Below are 17,299 nucleotides of genomic sequence, written 5' to 3'. Positions count from 1 at the left end.
CCAACTAAAGGACATTCCGAAAAAGGCCAGACTAGGAGTGAAAATATCCGTGGTTCCCAGGTGTTGGGAAGAGGGAGAGATGATGAGGTGAAACACGGAGATTTTTAGGATTTTAGTGCAACTGCTCTGTACGATGCTATCACGGTGGATACATGCCATGACATATTTGTTCAAACCCATAGAATCAGCACCAAGACGGAGCCCTCATGTAACCTGTGGACTCTGGGTGACAATATGTCAATGTAGGTCCTTCCATTATTACAAATACTCCTTCTGGGCAGGAGTGTTGTTAGTGGGGGAGGCTGTGCACGTGGGGGAAGGGAAGGCATATAGAAGGACTCTGCACCTTTCCCTCAATTTTTCTGTGAACCTGAAACTGCCTAAAAGATAAAGTGTATTTTTAAAAAATAAAGTAAAAAAAGGAAACAAAAAGTCCTCACAAAAATCAAATGAGAAAATGCTCACACTGGGTGCTTCAGGTCAAAATGGAAGAACAAGGGCTGTATTTACCATCCCACCTGATGACTTTTTTCTCACTGCTTTTCAGCATTTTTTTGGAGTCTAGTCAGTGCAATAAGGCAAGTTGCAATATATAAAATGCACCCTTATTAGAAAATAAGATTTAAAACTATCTGTATCTGCAGGTGACGTGATCACCTGTGTGGAAAAATCTCCTGAAATCACAAAAAGCCACTAAAACTAATAATAATAAATTACTAATAAGTGAGTTTGGAAAGTTTGCAAGATACAAGCTAAACACATAAGCAATATTTATTTCTTCATACACTGGCAAAGAAATAATTGGCAATGGAAATTTACAAAGCAATCTTATTTATAGCACATCAAAACATGAAATTCTTCAGACTAAATCTGACAAGCGATGTATAAGATCTATACACTGAAAAGCAGGCAGTGATGCTGAGATAAATTAAAGAACTAAATAAATGAAGTGATACACTGTGTTCATGGATCAGCAGGCTCAATATTGTTGTCAGTTCTGCCCTTGTGGATCAGAGGTTTAATGCAATTCCAATCAAAATCCCAGCATGATTTTTATTTTTTTTTTTTTTCAGTAGAAATGAACTAGCGGATTCCAAAATGTGTCCGGAAATTTAAAGAACCCAAAAGAGCTAAGACAACTTGGAAAAAAACGGTGGAGGACTTACCTGAACTATCAAGATAGTGTGGTATTGCCATAATAAGAGAAAACCGGGTTAATGAAACCTCCCAGAGGGTCTAGTAATAATCTCACAAACATGTTACACATACATAGTGGATTTTTGAATAAAGGTTCAGAGACATTAAATTAGAGAAAGGACGATAATGATGATAGAAGGATTAAATACCATAGGCCAAAAAGAGAAAAAAGAGCTCCTGCTAAATATCTTCACATCGTTGGTGTCACTCATGCAATTCAATTCACATTTTGTATATCTAAAAGTTGAGCAGACTTCTTCATTCTCTTTCCCCAATTCACTCCACCGAGATGCTGATGTCTTTCAGTGGAACTTGGAAGTTTGCTATTCTTTTTAAAATGACTCTCTTAGATCCTGTTTATGCAAGAAGTTGTGGGACTGTAACTTACAAATACTGTTCTAAACCTTGGAATCACACGTTCCCCTTTTTCTCTACTTATCGTTTCTAATCAGTTTCCCATTTCCTCTTCTTCATATTTACACTGCATTCCTTTTAGTTCAGGCTCTTGTTACCCCACTCGATCTCTTGATGTGGTCACCTGAATGTCCTTCGTGTTCCAGCCTCCTGGAATCCTTCCTTCATGACCCTGCAGAACTGCCCTCCAGACCCGCAGGTGTGACCCGGAATCAAGGATCTCAAAGCCGAGTGGGATCCGAGAGGCTATCTAGACCGATCCTCCATTACAGACGTAAACCTTTTGATGACTTCACTTCAGAGCCCAAAATATTTGCACTGCAGGCAGAATCACCTAAATCACTTAATGTGATGTTCAGTCTTCCCGTGGTATTTTCCTCTCTGCATCTCCCTACTTTCGGTCAGCCATTTCTCACTCATGACACCGAACCCTTCATTCACATCACATTATTGTTCTTCTCCACACACACTTATTTGTTTTCTGCCTGAGTTTTTTGTTACATTATTCCCTCTACTGGAAATATCATTTTCCAAGATCTGACTACAGAATTTTAACGTATTCCTCAGAATGACTCACATATCACATATTCGACCAAATGGCTGCAGATTCTGTCACCTCCTCTCTTATCCTACGGCAACCTGGAGAACGTTCTTCTCTTAGCCAATAGGATTTATCATGGTTCTTCTTTATCTCAACAATAGTTTAGCAGGACTGAGAACTGGGAGGTAGATTTTTCTCCCAGGGGTGAGAACTGTCTTAGTTTATCAGCTCTCCATTCTGGTTGTAGAAAAGCAGCCCATAGGGCACGGTGGGGAGGAGAAGAAGGGGAACTAAGCTGTGTTGCATGAAGATGGACAGTTGTGACCCTTACTCCGGGGTTGGGAGTTGAGGCCCCTAGGAAGGAGAAGCTGTAAGGATGAAGACGAGGCATAAAAAGTGATGCAGGCCGGGTGCGGTGACTCACGCCTGTAATCCTAGCACTTTGGGAAGCCAACGTGGATGGATCACGAGGTCAAGAGTTCAAGACCAGTCTGACCAATATTGTGAAACCCTGTCTCTACCAAAAATACAAAAATTAGCTGGGTGTGGTGGCACATACTTGTAGTTCAGCTACTCGGGAGGCTGAGGCAGGAGAATCACTTGAACCTGGGAGATGGAGGTTGCAGTGAGCCAAGATCATGACACTGCACTCCAGCCTGAGTGACAGAGCGAGACTTCATCTCCAAAAAAAAAAAAAAAAAAAAAAAGTGATGCATAGTAACAAGACTGCCTGAAGAGAAGAGACAATCAGCAACCTTCTCCAGGGTGGGATGGCTGAAGACCCTTTAAGAACAAAGGTGTCTACTTTCCTTCTTTAGGATGCTCTATCGTGATTTAATGAACCCTCCCAATCTACTGTATTCAGTATTTGGCATGAGTCAATCTAGGGGAATTCTAGAAAACATAGCTGGTTGTTACCATTAGGTTAATGTAGATTGGGAGGTAGGGAAAAACCCCAGGAGACACGTAGGAAGGACAACACGTGAAAACAGAAGAAACTTGGAGTCAGTTCCCCCTTCAAACAAAATCCAGTTTCCAGAAGACATTGTGAGGGCTGCTGGGTCTTCCTCACCTGAAGATGGGGGATTCCAGATAATTATTATACTTGAATCTCACAGGATGGGGGCGATCACCACCAGCTCTCAAATGGAATGAGTTACAATATCTTCTATCGGGAGGTGGTAAATAAGAGGTTAGGTACATGTCTGTAGTCATCACAATTTTGTCAAGATTGCTCTTTTTACTTCCATGTCATAGATGGAGTGCCTGATGCTTGTGGAAGTGATTGGCTCAGGGTCTCACCATCAAAAGTGGCAGAGGAAAGATTCCAACATGTTTTAAAAGCTGCAAACTGAGCTGACTCCCATCCGTGCTGTCATACCGACTTTGAGATTTCAATCCTCCTGAAGGCAGGAAACTTATTCCATTTGCTTTTATACCCTCCATAACACTAGTGAGCAAGTTTTGCTCAAAGTAACATGGAATATTTTGCTGACTCAAGGGGAAAAAGAGACTTAAATGACACCATCAGAAGTCAACATTCAAGGAACAGAGACATATGTAGCATTAGCTGTCTCAGTCAAATCAACATAAACATGCACGTTTATCCTTTACATGGGGGTAAGACAGCAAACACAATTGAAAAAATGAGCCAAGTGTAAAAAATTTGTCACAAAGGGATGGATTTAGACAGGAGAGCAGTGAAGTAGGTTATAAAATGGTCAGCATAATCCATTTTAATGAATTATTAGCTGAAACATGCAAAGCATTTAGGATTTCTGGGAGAAGTGTACAAACACACCAAATGTTTGTCCGACATTTTCTTCACTGCTTCTGTCTTTCCACAGGGCTGGAAATGATGTTGACCAACGGCCTTGGGAGGAGAGGTTGCAGCTGAGCCCACACCCTCTCAAACTCCTTCAGACTGTTTCTGTTTTTGTAGACTACTTTACCATTAACAACAAATCCTAAGATTTACTCAATCAGTACAGCAGTCGTTGGCCAGAGTTCAAATTTCTGATTCGAAGGAATCTGCACTCTGCCTGCCAGGATCGACTATTAATGGCTTCGTCCGTAGAGGAGCTGTGTCTTTGCTCACTACGGAAGAGTATTGAGGCTTCGAAGGGGGTATTTTGCTGGTCACCTCCTGGTCATCCTTCTGCTCACCAAGAACAGATACTCTTGTCAGCCCCTTACATTTACAAGGTCGTTTAATTCTCACATAGCCCTTTCAGATAGATGCGACTATTACCCCCATTTTCCAGAGGAGGAAATCGAGAGGCGGAGGACATAAGTGAATTGTCCCAGATCACAGAGCTGGCCATGGAGCTGGGACTTGCACCCAGCCAGCCTGGCTCCAGAGTTCACTGCCCTCCTCCTGTACAGCACGTGTGACCTGCAGTAATCACCACCCAAACAGGCAGGCACTGCGGATAGCCAAGTACACCTCTTCCGACTTCACCACGGAGGAAGGTTCGTTTTCATTCTGGTGTTCAGCTCAGGACAGTGTTTATCACCACAAGGACGCACAACCCACAACCCAGAAAGCTCAGTCACGTGCCGTTGCCTTCTACGGTCATGGTTTTCTACTTTTTGGCCCCATTTTCCTGCACACTTGGCCTGCTGGGACGTGAATGATGCGTTACTACTTCTACAGAATGCAGGTGAGCAGGTAGCATGGCAAGGTGGGTGATTGGACAAGATTTCCCGACAGCTGGAAGCTTGGGGGAGACCCGCGGTGGCCCCTTGTTATTCTTCCTGGACGAGCCTCCTCTGGGGTCGAGCGTGAGTCCCTCATCGCTGGTGCCAGGCGGTGTCACAGTTTTCAGCACCCAAGCGCCAGGGCAGCTTCTCTCTGTCCAGCTCGCCCCGCCCCGCCCCTCTCCTCTCCTTTAGTGAGAGAAGCTCTCTGACTCTTGGGATTTTGCAGTGAGAAGAGTGATCATTACAATTTTCATTCTGAATATTGTGGCCCTGCTGGACTGCGGTGCAACAGGCTCTTTCATGAAGATTGGCAGAGATGCTGACGGCTAGGGCATCGGGACCGAGGGGAGCGAGCAGGACTCATGGGATACAGCTCATAGAGGGAGCCATAGAAATGTGAGGCTGCTCTTCACATGGCTGCACTCTCTCCTGAGTCCTCCGTGGAACCTGTGGAGAGGGCGTTAGGCGCTGGCGCTCTCCGGGGTGTGAGCTCAGTCAGCAAGAGAACATCTGCCTTCCCACCCCCATCTCTGCAGCTGGTTCCTCTTGCAGTTTTGATTTTTAGAATGAACGCAGCAACCTGCCCCATTCTGCTGATGCTGCAAAAAGGAGCTGGAAAAGAATGTGCACAGCTTCTCCAGTCTTAGCATTTGTTACCTTGTAGTTTGGGAAACTTTGCTGCCCCAGTACAAGAGTGTGCTGAGGATTCTATTATCCTGCTAGATTCTCCCAGGAGATCAAGTTGAAAACGAGCTAGGTGCTCTCTCTGCCTGTCTGTCTGTTTCTCTTTCTCTCGTCTGTCTCGTCTGCCTGTTTCTCTGTTCCCCTTTTCCTCTCTTCCTCTCCCTCCCTTCCTCCCTGGCTATTGCTGCAAAGAATATTCTTGAATTTGTTTCTCCATATCTTCTGCCTTTCCTTGGAATACATTCCTAAGGGTCTAGTCATTGTGAAAAGCAAACGGCCTTTAGATGTTTTCCAAATCTAACAGATGGGGGTCCTTTCAGACAGAGCTTCATTTTACACTTTTATCAAGAAGCCCGGGGCTCCCTGCTCGCCACGCTGCAGTCGCCCTCAGGAGGTTCATGGAGAGCAGAGGACTTGGGGCTACATCAAGGGCTGTCTTTTTTCCAATGTCCGGAAGGTATACTTTGTGGGGGGGGGGGGCAGTTGAAGTACGAAAGTGACATCAGCACTTCATGTATGGGATGGGTCGATCAAGTACAGTGTGCACCAGACCCCCAGACTGGCGCTGGGTGGGGACAAAGGACTCCAGTTATTACAGGGTGGGTTGGGCAGGCAGCTGCCCAGCTGTGGGGACAGATGCTTCGGCTCTCAAAGCCCAGGTATCACCTGTCTGAGGCTGCACAGCCCTCCTCACCCCTTCAGTTCCTGAAGGGAAAGGCCCCAGGAGACTTTGAGGTGAAGAATGCTCTTCCATTTTCAACTCACCCACCGTTAGGGTTCTGCCCCCTCTACCCCTCCAGCCCCCCAACTGTGAAGTTCCTGGGGTCCCTGGGCAGTGACTTGCTGAAGCCTCTCTCTCCAGGACCTCTGTAGAGAGGCACCCTACTCGAATGCATGCTTCTCCAGGAATATTTGCTCTGGTAACAGCTGAGAAGAAAAGCCCATCTCTAACAGTTTGATTGCAGGTGGGTGGCCCCGGGGCAAGTGATTTTGGGAAGGTGGGGCTGGCTGGCGCCCTGTGTCCTGACTTTTCTTCTGAGCCTTTGCAAAACCACTTTTGAGAAAAGTAATCGGGGCGGGTACTCTGGGAGGCATTTTCTTCTAAGTGAAAATCTGTAGAATTCCTGCAGTTGCGGGAGCTGTGGTTTTCTGTCAAGACCCTGTGGGGACCGAGGCTGCCCTTCTGTGTCCTGGCAGTGTGGGGCCTGTTTCTTATCCAGACTCTTCTTATCCAGAAGAGTCAGGTGCCTGGCAAGTGAACTGGCCAACTCCAATTTGTATGTCACTCGTATCGACCTAAAATGAAATACAAATAAAACGTCTCATTTCTGGCATGAAAGAGACCTAGGAAGGGAAGGCTTAGGGCCGGCTTCTTCACAATCCAACTGGAAGTAGGGTAGCCAGATCCTGGCATCCATATCCCCTGCTGGGTGAGGGTCACAGGATCTCAGCGCCCAGGTGAGGCAACGATGTTGAAAGAGGCTTCAGAAGAACTGGGCCAGAACAGTGGAATCAAACGGAAAAGACTGTAAATTCAGCCAGCTTGGGGAATGACCAGAAAGCGTCTGTTGCCCCAGCAAGGATTGAAAACAAAGATTCCCAGCAACAGGGCCACAGCAAAGCTGTCTCAGCACACCTGTCCCGGACAATCAGCTGATGAGAGCTTGTGATTGTGCCATCCAAGGAGACGTAGCTATTTGGTCTTCAGCTGGTTCTGGGCACAGAGGGTCTAAGACCCTCGGAATCTTTAGAGTGTTAGAGTGCCTTTGTGTGCTCAGGACAGGCCTGGGAGCTGGGGACCCTTAGGCAGCCTCAGGGTAGGTCTGGGGTTCAGAAAGACCAAGGCGGGACTAGAGGGCTGGAGCTGTCAGTCTCCAACCCAATCTCCCACCTGGAGGGAGAGGGCTGGAGCCGAGTCAATCCCCAATAGCCAAAGATGTCTTCAACCATGTCTATAGTGACCCCTCTAGAAAACCCTAAATGGTGGGGGTTGGAGAGCTTGCAGGTTGGGGAAAACCTTGACGTTCTGGGAGGGCAGTATTCCCACTCCCCAGGGACAGAAGCACTTGCACTTGCAACCCGCCCCCGCCCACCAGGCCTGGAGCAATGCACCTCTTCATCTGGCTGTTCACAGGTCCTTCATAGTGAACTGGTGACAATAGGTAAAAGTGTTGCCCTGGGTGCCATGAGCCCGTCTGGCAAGTTATTGACCTTAAGTAGGAGGACATGGCAAGCCTGATTTTTAGGTGGTCGGTCAGAAGCAAGGGAGACCCGAAACTTACCATTGGTGAAGCGGGGGCCGTCTCATGGGTCTGAGACCTTGACCTGTGCGGTCTGCCCTAATTTCAGACCTCAATTCAGTTGTAGAATACACAGTTGGTGTCCAGAGAGGGTGAGAGAAACCGCACACTTGGTGTTAGAGGTGGAACAGGTCATAGGGCCTTCCGTGTCACAGAGGGCGGCCTCATTTGTTTCGCCTGCTGTAGTTTATTAATGTGTGAGTACTTTATTCTTTGAAAGGCTTAGAATTAAGAATAGAGAGAATAAAAGAAATCAGCTTCATGGAATCCACACTTCTTGGTTTTTAGAAACAATTTGTTTCTAGTTTGCATTTTAAGTAATTGTAATATTTAATATCACAAATGTACTATTGTAATAACTATTTTAAATATTACATATTACAATTACAATATTAATATTTAAGAGAATCTAGGTGTTTGAGCTTCCTGGATCTATGGTTTGGTGTCTGGCATTAATCTGAGGAAATTCAGCTATTACTGTTACAAATATTTCTTCTGTTCCTCTTTCTTCCCCCTTGTATTACCGTTATGCATATTTTCTGCCTCTGTGGAAGTCCCATAGTGCTTGGATACTCTGTTCTTTTTTGCTTTTCAGTTCTGGAGGTTGGAGTTGGGTATTTCCCTTTCCTCCAGGTCAGAAGGCTCTGATAAAATCCCACCAGGTGAGTCTCTCGTTAACTAGCTTCTCTGGAAGGTAGACCTAGTGAAGAGTGCACCCACATATTGAAAAATGATTCCTATTCTCTTTTCCCTGTAGTAAGTATGAGGGGATTTTTCTCTGATATTTACACTTCGAGAACCTGGTTGAGCTTCTGATGATACAACTCACAAAAGCATGAGACCCATATGCACAGGCCTCCTGGAGGTTTTAACTCTCAGACGTGGCCACACCTCACTGCAGCAATTTGTCAATTCCAGTTCAGGCTTTCCAATCCCAGTGTGGGTTCCTTGGAGCATTGTGCTCCAGTGTATTGGTGATTCATCTGCTTTACCTGTCCAGCCAATCTGGGGACAGTGGCTTGCCGGTGACCTCACGTCTCTTGCAGGTTTAAGAACTGCTGATTTTTCAGTTTGCTCAGATTTTTACCTGTGAGGAAGGAGTGACAATTCTCAAGATTATCATGTACGGAACCTGAAATTCCCCAACTCCATTATAGTGAAAAGTGTTTGCCCTTCCTCTGGCTCAAGAATTAAAACGTTTTCATTCTCTGACACGTTGTACTTTGATTCCCTAAATATTTATAGATTTAAAAACTCAGTTTTCTGCTGTATCAGACATCTAGACTGGCACTTTCCAACAGAATTGAGAGTCCTGTTATAGAATTTGAAACCTACCTTGTAGCCTCATATAAATATATAAACTAGTATATTTTAACTCAAAATGCTCATAACTATACTTTCGATAAGAAATACAAATAGGCCGGATGCGGTGGCTCAAGTCTGTAATCCCAGCACTTTGGGAGGCCGAGGCGGGTGGATCACGAGATCAGGAGATCGAGACCATCCTGGCTAACACGGTGAAACCCCGTCTCTACTAAAAATACAAAAAGTTAGCCAGGCGTTGTGGCGGGTGCCTGTAGTCCCAGCTACTTGGGAAGCTGAGGCAGGAGAATGACATGAACGCGGGAGGCGGAGCTTGCAGTGAGCCAAGATCACGCCACTGCACTCCAGCCTGGGTGACAGAGCAAGACTCCGTCTCAAAAAAAAAAAAAAAAAAAATATATATATATATATATATATAAATATACATATATACACAAATACAGTATTTTCTACTTTTTATAGTAACTGGCATGTCTTTCACACAGCAAATCCACTTCAGACCGGGCGCACTTCATGTGCTCAGCCGCCGCATGTGGTGAGTGACAGAGACCACCTTGCATGTGTGTGCGCTATTTTACTGCCTTTTTCTTGACCACAGATTCTACCTCCTGTTTCTCTGTGTATGCAGTGATGATTTGCTGAATATTACACATTGTGGGTAACTTGTTGAGCACACTCAGGATCCCTAACCTTCCTCTGAAGCTTTGCAGCTCCTGTTTTAGCAGCTAGCACAGGCACTGCTGGGTCATCGTGACATGGGCAGGCTTGGTTGGATTCGCTGTTGGTGTGAATCTGTGGAGAGCTCCAATCCTGCACCCACTCCAATCTCCCCCCCTCCTGGACCTGGTAGGATGGCCATGCTCCGCCCACACCTGAGCTCTCGGTGCCTCGATCTGCAGGTGTACTCCAGAGGACAAGTGTACTGTGGGTGCGTCTCATTCATTCTCCTGCCCTTGCCCTCAGGTTCTGGCTGGCACAGCTGTGGTCACAGACTAAAAACAGCCACCTCATTCGTTTTGTGCAGCTTTACAGTTGTTTATGGCAGATGTGTGACTTCGGACCCTGTTCCCTCATCATGGCTAGAACAAGTTTTGGCAAATTATTCCTATATCTTTACATTTGAAAACTAAAGGAAAGTTTCACCCATAGAATATTAGTGTTGCCACAATCCTAATGAGTGTTTCTCCAGAAACTATGATCGAGGTCAGCAGCCAGTCATTTCATAGAAGATAAACTTCAAGAACAGTCTCTGAAGGGCAATGAAACTGAGTAAGATCTAACCACTGTTACCAGCAACCAAGAAAACTAGGTAAGAAAATGCAGCTAAGATTTGGACCCAGTAACTACGGTAATAAACATGCAAACTATGGCTAAGCACACAATAGGCTGGGAGTAAAAAACTTTTATGATATTGACATTTATGATTTTACAAAACTGCCCCATGTGATATCAAGAGGACTCCTGATGAAAATGTACAAAGGATGCTTTATGGTTTATATAAAAATGTTAGTCAAATAAATCCAAACATTTCACAAAAATAACATTTCAAATATTCTTTTATATTTTGCAGACAATTAAGTTATTCATCATGCATGACCCAGTAACATTTCTCAGCGGTTGGCTTCAATACGAGAAATAAGCAAATAACCGCAATGCTTCTTTCATTTCAAAGTCATTTCTCTTATAAAAAGTGGTCAAGAAAAATGCCTGTTGCCTTACATACTGGTTAGTGCCAAAAATTTGGTTTAAAATATTTCAAGTGGGTTATCCTTTTACGTCCATGTTGTTAGTTACACAAAGAACACATACAAATGCAATTTTTTTCCATAAGTTTTTGCAAATTATACACTAAAGAAACAGGATTAAGCTTTTTATTTTTTGAGATAGGGTCTAGCTCTGTTGCCCAGGCTGGAGTGCAATGGCACGATCATGGCTCCCTGCAGCCTCAACCTCCCCCAGCCCAGGTGATTCTCCCATCCCAGCCTCCCGAGCAGCTGGGACCACAGGCACACACCACCATGCCTGGCTGATTTCTGTATGTTTTGTAGGGATGGGCTTTGGAATGTTGCCCAGGCTAGTCTCAAATGCCGGGACACAAGCAATCTGCCTGCCTTGGCTTCCCAAACTGCTGAGGTTAGAGGCATGAGCCACCATGCCTGGCCTAATCATTTCTAAAGAGTCTGTATTTATTATCGTTATTTTTTTCTAATCGAGATGGGGGTCTTGCTCTGTTGCCCCGGCTGGAGTGCAGTGGTGCCATCTCAGCTGACAGCAACCTCTGCCTCCCGAGCTCAAGTGATTCTCCCACCTCAGCCTCCCAAGTAGCTGGGACTACAGGTGCACACCACCAGGCTCAGCTGATTTTTTGTACTTTTGGTGAAGACAAGATGTACAAAAGGCATTTCTGTACATTTTGCCATGTTGTCCAGGCTGGCCTTGAACCCTTGGGCTCAAGCCATACACCTGCCCTGGACTCCCAAATTACTGGAGCTATAGGCATGAGCTATCGTGCCCAGCCCTTAATTATGTGCTGTGGCTTAATATTAAAATAAGGAAATGGAGGAGCCCAAGGGAGCACGTTGGCAGAAAGGGCTCCCTTGTCAACAACTTGCTAGCACGGCACTCACTCCCTTGCCTGGCTGGCACTGCGTTCTTTAGAAGAAGAACACGTTATGTGTCAATGAAAAACAAAAACAACATAGGAACACCCTGTCTCTACAAACACTTAAAAATTAGCTGGGTGTGGGTGGCGAGCACCTGTGGTCCCAGCTGCCTGAGGTTGAAGTGGAAGGACCGCATGAGCCCAGGTGGCCGCAGCTGCAGTGAGCCAAGAACTGCCATCATGATGCTGAATTCCAACCTTGGTGACAGAGAAAGACCTTGTCTCAAAACAAAAAGCAACGATAAACCCAAAGTGATGCACTCTAAGTTATGTCCTTTAAATTCCAGTACCTTCATTTGTAAAGGTATGTAAAGGTGAAACTCAGGAGCTGCTTGCAGTCATGTGGACATACACTTGACCTCAGCTCTGATCTGAAGCACGTCCTTCTGTCTCACTGCTTGCCAAGACTAAGCTAAACTTCAGAAGTAAAAATACTCCCCCAAATGTTGTATATGTAGCTTCAACGTGAGATGTAAGGTGATTCAGGTCCTTTGAAAGACAAGCTTGCAACAACGGCATGAATAATGTTGGAATCAAAATCACAGAAACTAAACACCAAATAGCGTAGGTTCAATCCGTGTCTCTAACAAGTATCTGGATAACTAAACTTTCTGCTTTACTTGGGTGTGAAGATCATGAAATGTAGTTTACAATTATTTGGGCAGAGAAAAGAGAGAATTGGGGTAGTTATGTAAAATTCAAGATTAAAGAAAAGCAGTATTATATAGCAGAAATATAAATTGGCTATTACCTTCAGTAATTTAGATCAGGGGTTGGCAGGTCCGTGCACCAAATCTGGTCCGTTGTTCTTGTAAATAAAGTTCTCTGGGTACACAGCCATACGCATTTGCTATCACCCATGGCTGAGGGCACAGTTGAGTGGTTGTGAGAGACCTTATGGCCTGCAGGAACTAAAATACTAGCTGGCACCTTGCAGGCAAAGTTTATGACCTGATTCGGGTAGCTGCCTAAACTGTCCAATTCACTTGTTCTAAAACAATCCAACAATATAGCACACTTATCTGAAGATATGAGAACACGCATGCACCAGCCTAATCAGAAGAAAAGTCCAATTCCACCCAGAGGGTTACGAACTCTTCCCTTTTCCCTACAAGGAATTAAATGAATAAAACTGTGTGAGATTTTACTGGTATGTATCGTATGTATGAAACTTGATGAAAACTTAAAAATGTGTATTTATACAGATACATAAAGTTACTTTTCATACACTGTTTTCGGACTTCTGGTTCACAAAATCTGCATTTCTGCACCATGACTTTGAAGGCAGAAACCCGACTACTGGGCTAGTGGTCAATTCTGAGGCACCCAGCATGTTCAGGAGGCAGCGTCGGGGAGCGTGTCCCTTACCTGGAGGGGTGTAGGCGTCCATGGAGGTCTGCACGACCAGGGACCTGCGTTTGGAAGGCATAGGCACCGCCATCTTCTGCTCTTTGTGTCTGGCCAGAGCCACCTGGACAGCTTCCGTGTGGACGTCTGAAACGGAGAGAGCTCACTCAGTGCTCAGCTGAGGTCCCAGAGGCCAAGCTGCACCCTCCTCTCTGTCCCCGCAGTACGGTTCATCCACCTTCTGAAACTCACCAACAGATGGGTGGGTGAGGGAAAAAAATCAGTGTTTACAGTTCCAGTAAAGACATTAAAATTTATTCACAGACTTTTTTCATTTTAGTACTTTAGAATCCATATCTGCAAGCAAACACTGGGTGTAAACTGCACTGAGATTTTTCTTTTTAGGGTGAATGCACCTTGATCTTTGGAGATTCTTTGTAGGTCACACGTTTGAGCCTCCAAATCCTTTCACTGTACCGCTGAGAGGCGTGTGCACGCCTCACACCCCAACTCACACAGCCACGGTCGCAGCTCAGCTCAACACCGGCCATGGGCCAGGACTGTGTTGGCTATGGATATGGTTTGGCTGTGTCCCCACCCAAATCTCAACTTGAATTCTACATCCCAGAATCCCCATGTGTTGTGGGAGGGACTTAGGGACAGGTAACTGAATCATTGGGTCCCGTCTTTCCTGTGCTATTCTCCTGATAGTGAATAAGTCTTATGAGATCTGATGGCTTATCGGGGTTTCTGCTTTTGCTTCTACCTCGTTTTCTCTTGCTGCTGACATGTAAGAAGTGCCTTTTGCCTCCCACCATGATTCTGAGGCCTCCCCAGCCATGCGGAACTGCAAGGCCAACTAAATCTTTTTCTTCCCAGTTTCGGGTATGTCTTTATCAGCAGCATGGAAATGGATTAAAACAACCATTAAGACATTTTGTGGCTATTAACCCATTACATTAATTCCACACATTCACTGAATGCCTTCTCTGTTAGTCCCTATGGGCTGGGGTCGCAGCAGTGATAAGGCAGACAGTCTCATGGCATCTCACGCAGGCCACTTCTTAAGGGATGAGACAAGTGATAGATGGGCTAGAGCATTAAAGCAGAGACAGATGCAGCAGCAACTCCAAACTGTGAAGCCAGGGAAGAACCCTCTTAACACAGAATCAGAACAACAGGAATGAAGCATACCGGCTGTCAAGACGAGAATCTTCGAGACACAGGCAAAAATCCGCTCAAAGGCCCTAAACTGTCAGTGAGAACGGTGTTAGCAGAATAAAACCACCACCACCAAAAATGGCCAGCGTGAGTGAAGACGGGTTGGGGCAGTTTTCTCTGAAGCTGCGAGAATGATCCCACTGAAAGGGAATCGGACGTGGCTTTCTGGCTTAAACCCCCCAAGCTGCCACCTGAGACAGGACCCAGACCCTCAGCATCACGCCCACAAGCAGCTCATCACACTGCTTTGTCTTGGTCAGCCTTTGTGCACACTGCTCTCCCTAACTAGATAAAGAGCCTGGTCATCTGGCCACTATTTCTAATTCCCAGGTCAAAAACCACTATGTGACTGACTTGGCTCATGGCCGAAAACTGAAGGGATCAATGAGGTGACAGTCCACTCACTTCCACAAATCGCTTTTTGTTTTGCATATTCTCCGTTTTAAACTTTTTGGATGTAATTTCAAAGACACAGAAAATCTGCAAGACCAGCGTAGTGAATTCCCACATAACTTACCAGGCTCAACTTAGGCCCAACTGCTCCTATCTTACATCACGGCTTTCCCCCCTCCCCCATGAATTTTCTAAGTCAAATGAAAATAAATTTCAGATACTATGTCATTCCATACCTAAATGTTTCAATGTATTTCCTAAACACAAGGATATGCTCTCACATTCATTTTCCTCAAGATCGGGAAATTTAACTGTCATATACGAAGTTCACTTTCAAATGCTGTCAACTGTCTCCATAATTTTCTTACTTTGTCTCCCTCTTTTACGATCCAATCCAGGATCATGATTTGTCATGTGATTTTTACCAGTCCAGCATCCAAGTTTCTCAGGTTTTGTGTTTCTTGACATTGGAAATGTGAAAGAATACAGGTCAGTTATTTTACAGTTTGTCCTTTATTTTGGTATCTTCCGGACTAGACTCAAGAGTATGCATTTTAGCAGGGACACCGCAGAAGTCTGTCCTGTGTGACAATGTTAACATCGGCAACTCAGTGAAGGTGGTGCTTAAGTGCCTCCAAAGCAAAGATGCTACTTCTCGCGTTGAAACTAAGATTTGGGAGGAGACACCCTGACACTATGTGCATATTCTGTTGTCCATGAATTCTTCACTACTAGTTTTAGCAGCCACTGATTTCCTGTCATTCCTTCTAAATCATTATATCTTCCATATTCACTGAAAAATAATTTTATCTTTCAGCATTCATTTACATATGTCCATATGTACTCACGGAGTCTGGCTTGGTGGGTTATGATTCATAGTTACAATGGTTTGTTCTGTTGCTCAACTGGTCCCAGATTTGACACCAGATTCCCCAGCCCTTAGGCCAGGGCTCCTTCTAGTGAAGAACGGTGTTTGGAAGCTAAGAGTGGGCACCGGGTGCTGCTGGACATTGCCGGCAAGTAGAACACACACACGCATGTACACGCATGTGCACCCACACCCATCCACAGGCACTTCTATCCCTGTCTACATCTGTCGGGAGCCACCAGCTTATACTTGTACCTCCTGCTGCAACCGAATCCCACGTGATCCATTCCAGGCTTTGGCCTTTTCTTATTTCTACCTCTCTGGCACCTGTAGCACTCAATATATTCACTGATTTATTAAGCTTATTTGCTTAAGCCTGGAGATAAAGAAATGCTTTCAGAATTGCTATCTAATACGACTGTGAAAAATCTATCGACTTCAGTGCTCATTTGTAATTATTTTTTTCATTTTTTTTTGGAAGGTAGGGAGTACAAAGTATACACAGTGAAATGTTCAGATCTTGAGTACACTTGGCACATTTCGATAAATGGAAATCTATTACCCTAATCAAATCTTTTGCATCAAAGTTCCCACAAGTCCCCTCCCAGTCAATCCCAGCCCTCAAGAGACAGCCACTGTTCATTCTCGAGGAGTGTTCTTGGAGCTCTTCCGTCACCCGAGACTCGCATAGATTCTCCATCGTCACATGGACTCCACGGCGTGGTGTTCACTCTCTGCTCAATTCAAGGCTCCTGGAACTCATCCCCGTTGTCTGTTTTGGTTTCAGTATTTTGTACGTTTTTCCTGCTGAGAACTAGGACAATGTATGAACATATCAGAATTTGCTCATGTTTCTCCAGATGAGAGAGATTTATGTTGTTTCCAGTTCTTGGCTATGACAATTTACTCTGGAGATAATGTGCATTCTTTTACAAGGACACACATTTTCAGCTCGCCTTGGTGAACGTCTACAGCATACCTGCTGAGCCATATGGTAAGTGTACACATTTTAAAGAAACTGCCACAGTTTGCTGAAGTGGCTGTGCCATTTTAAGTCTCCCTCAATCTGAGATCCAGTCTGTCATATCTTCACCAGCACCTGCTACTGTCCTCCCTTCTCCACTCTTGTGAAGGGGAACCTCATGGGTTTAAGTTGTACTTACCCAATGACTCCCTGGTGAGCACCTCTCATGGGCCACTGGGCATCTGTATACATCTGTTGCGAAGAGTCCATCTTGCATGCTTGCAAAATTCACACCATTTCTGGTTGTTTGTACATTTCCTAAAATGTTCTAAATAAGGCCCTGTGTCTTCTGTACATCAAGCATCTCCCTGCTTCCAAGTCTTTATGCCTCTTAGTTCTCCTGACTCACTTCACAGACGAGGGCCCCAGTGCACACCATGCGAACCTGAAGCACGGAGAATGGCCATGCTCCCGACACCCCTGACTGTGGGCAGAGCTCCCCGGCTGCCACCACCGAGGAGGGGGGTCAGCTCTTGTTTCTCAGGAGTGGCCTTTATCAAACCGAGAAAGTTCCCTTCTCTTCCTGATGTGATAGGAAATTCGTATAAGGACTATTAAATTTCAACAGATGTTTTCCAGTGTCTACCGAGAGGATAAAATGGGTTTTCTGCTTTATTTTTTG

The 17,299-nt window shown here is 45.1% G+C and overlaps 1 long non-coding RNA gene across 7 annotated transcripts in view; it reads right to left on the bottom strand.

The window, feature by feature from the left end:
• Positions 1 to 2,812: 2,812 nt before the first annotated feature.
• The window catches only part of LOC139361151 (uncharacterized), a 102,654-nt gene continuing 88,167 nt past the window's right edge, over positions 2,813 to 17,299 (bottom strand). For 2 of the 7 annotated variants that reach the window (XR_011618685.1, XR_011618683.1), the window contains 3 exons: positions 12,576 to 13,318; positions 7,822 to 8,926; positions 2,813 to 6,835 (listed from right to left, as the gene is read on the bottom strand). This is a non-coding gene — a long non-coding RNA (uncharacterized lncRNA). Of the gene's footprint in view, positions 6,836 to 7,821; positions 8,927 to 12,575; positions 13,413 to 14,365; positions 16,468 to 17,299 lie in introns of all 7 variants that reach the window. The other 5 variants (XR_011618684.1, XR_011618687.1, XR_011618689.1 and 2 more) reach the window with 5 other exon arrangements.

Source organism: Macaca nemestrina, assembly GCF_043159975.1.
Source record: "Macaca nemestrina isolate mMacNem1 chromosome 11 unlocalized genomic scaffold, mMacNem.hap1 SUPER_11_unloc_2, whole genome shotgun sequence".
Lineage (NCBI taxonomy): Eukaryota > Metazoa > Chordata > Mammalia > Primates > Cercopithecidae > Macaca > Macaca nemestrina.
This window is presented reverse-complemented; position numbering and strand designations above follow the sequence as displayed.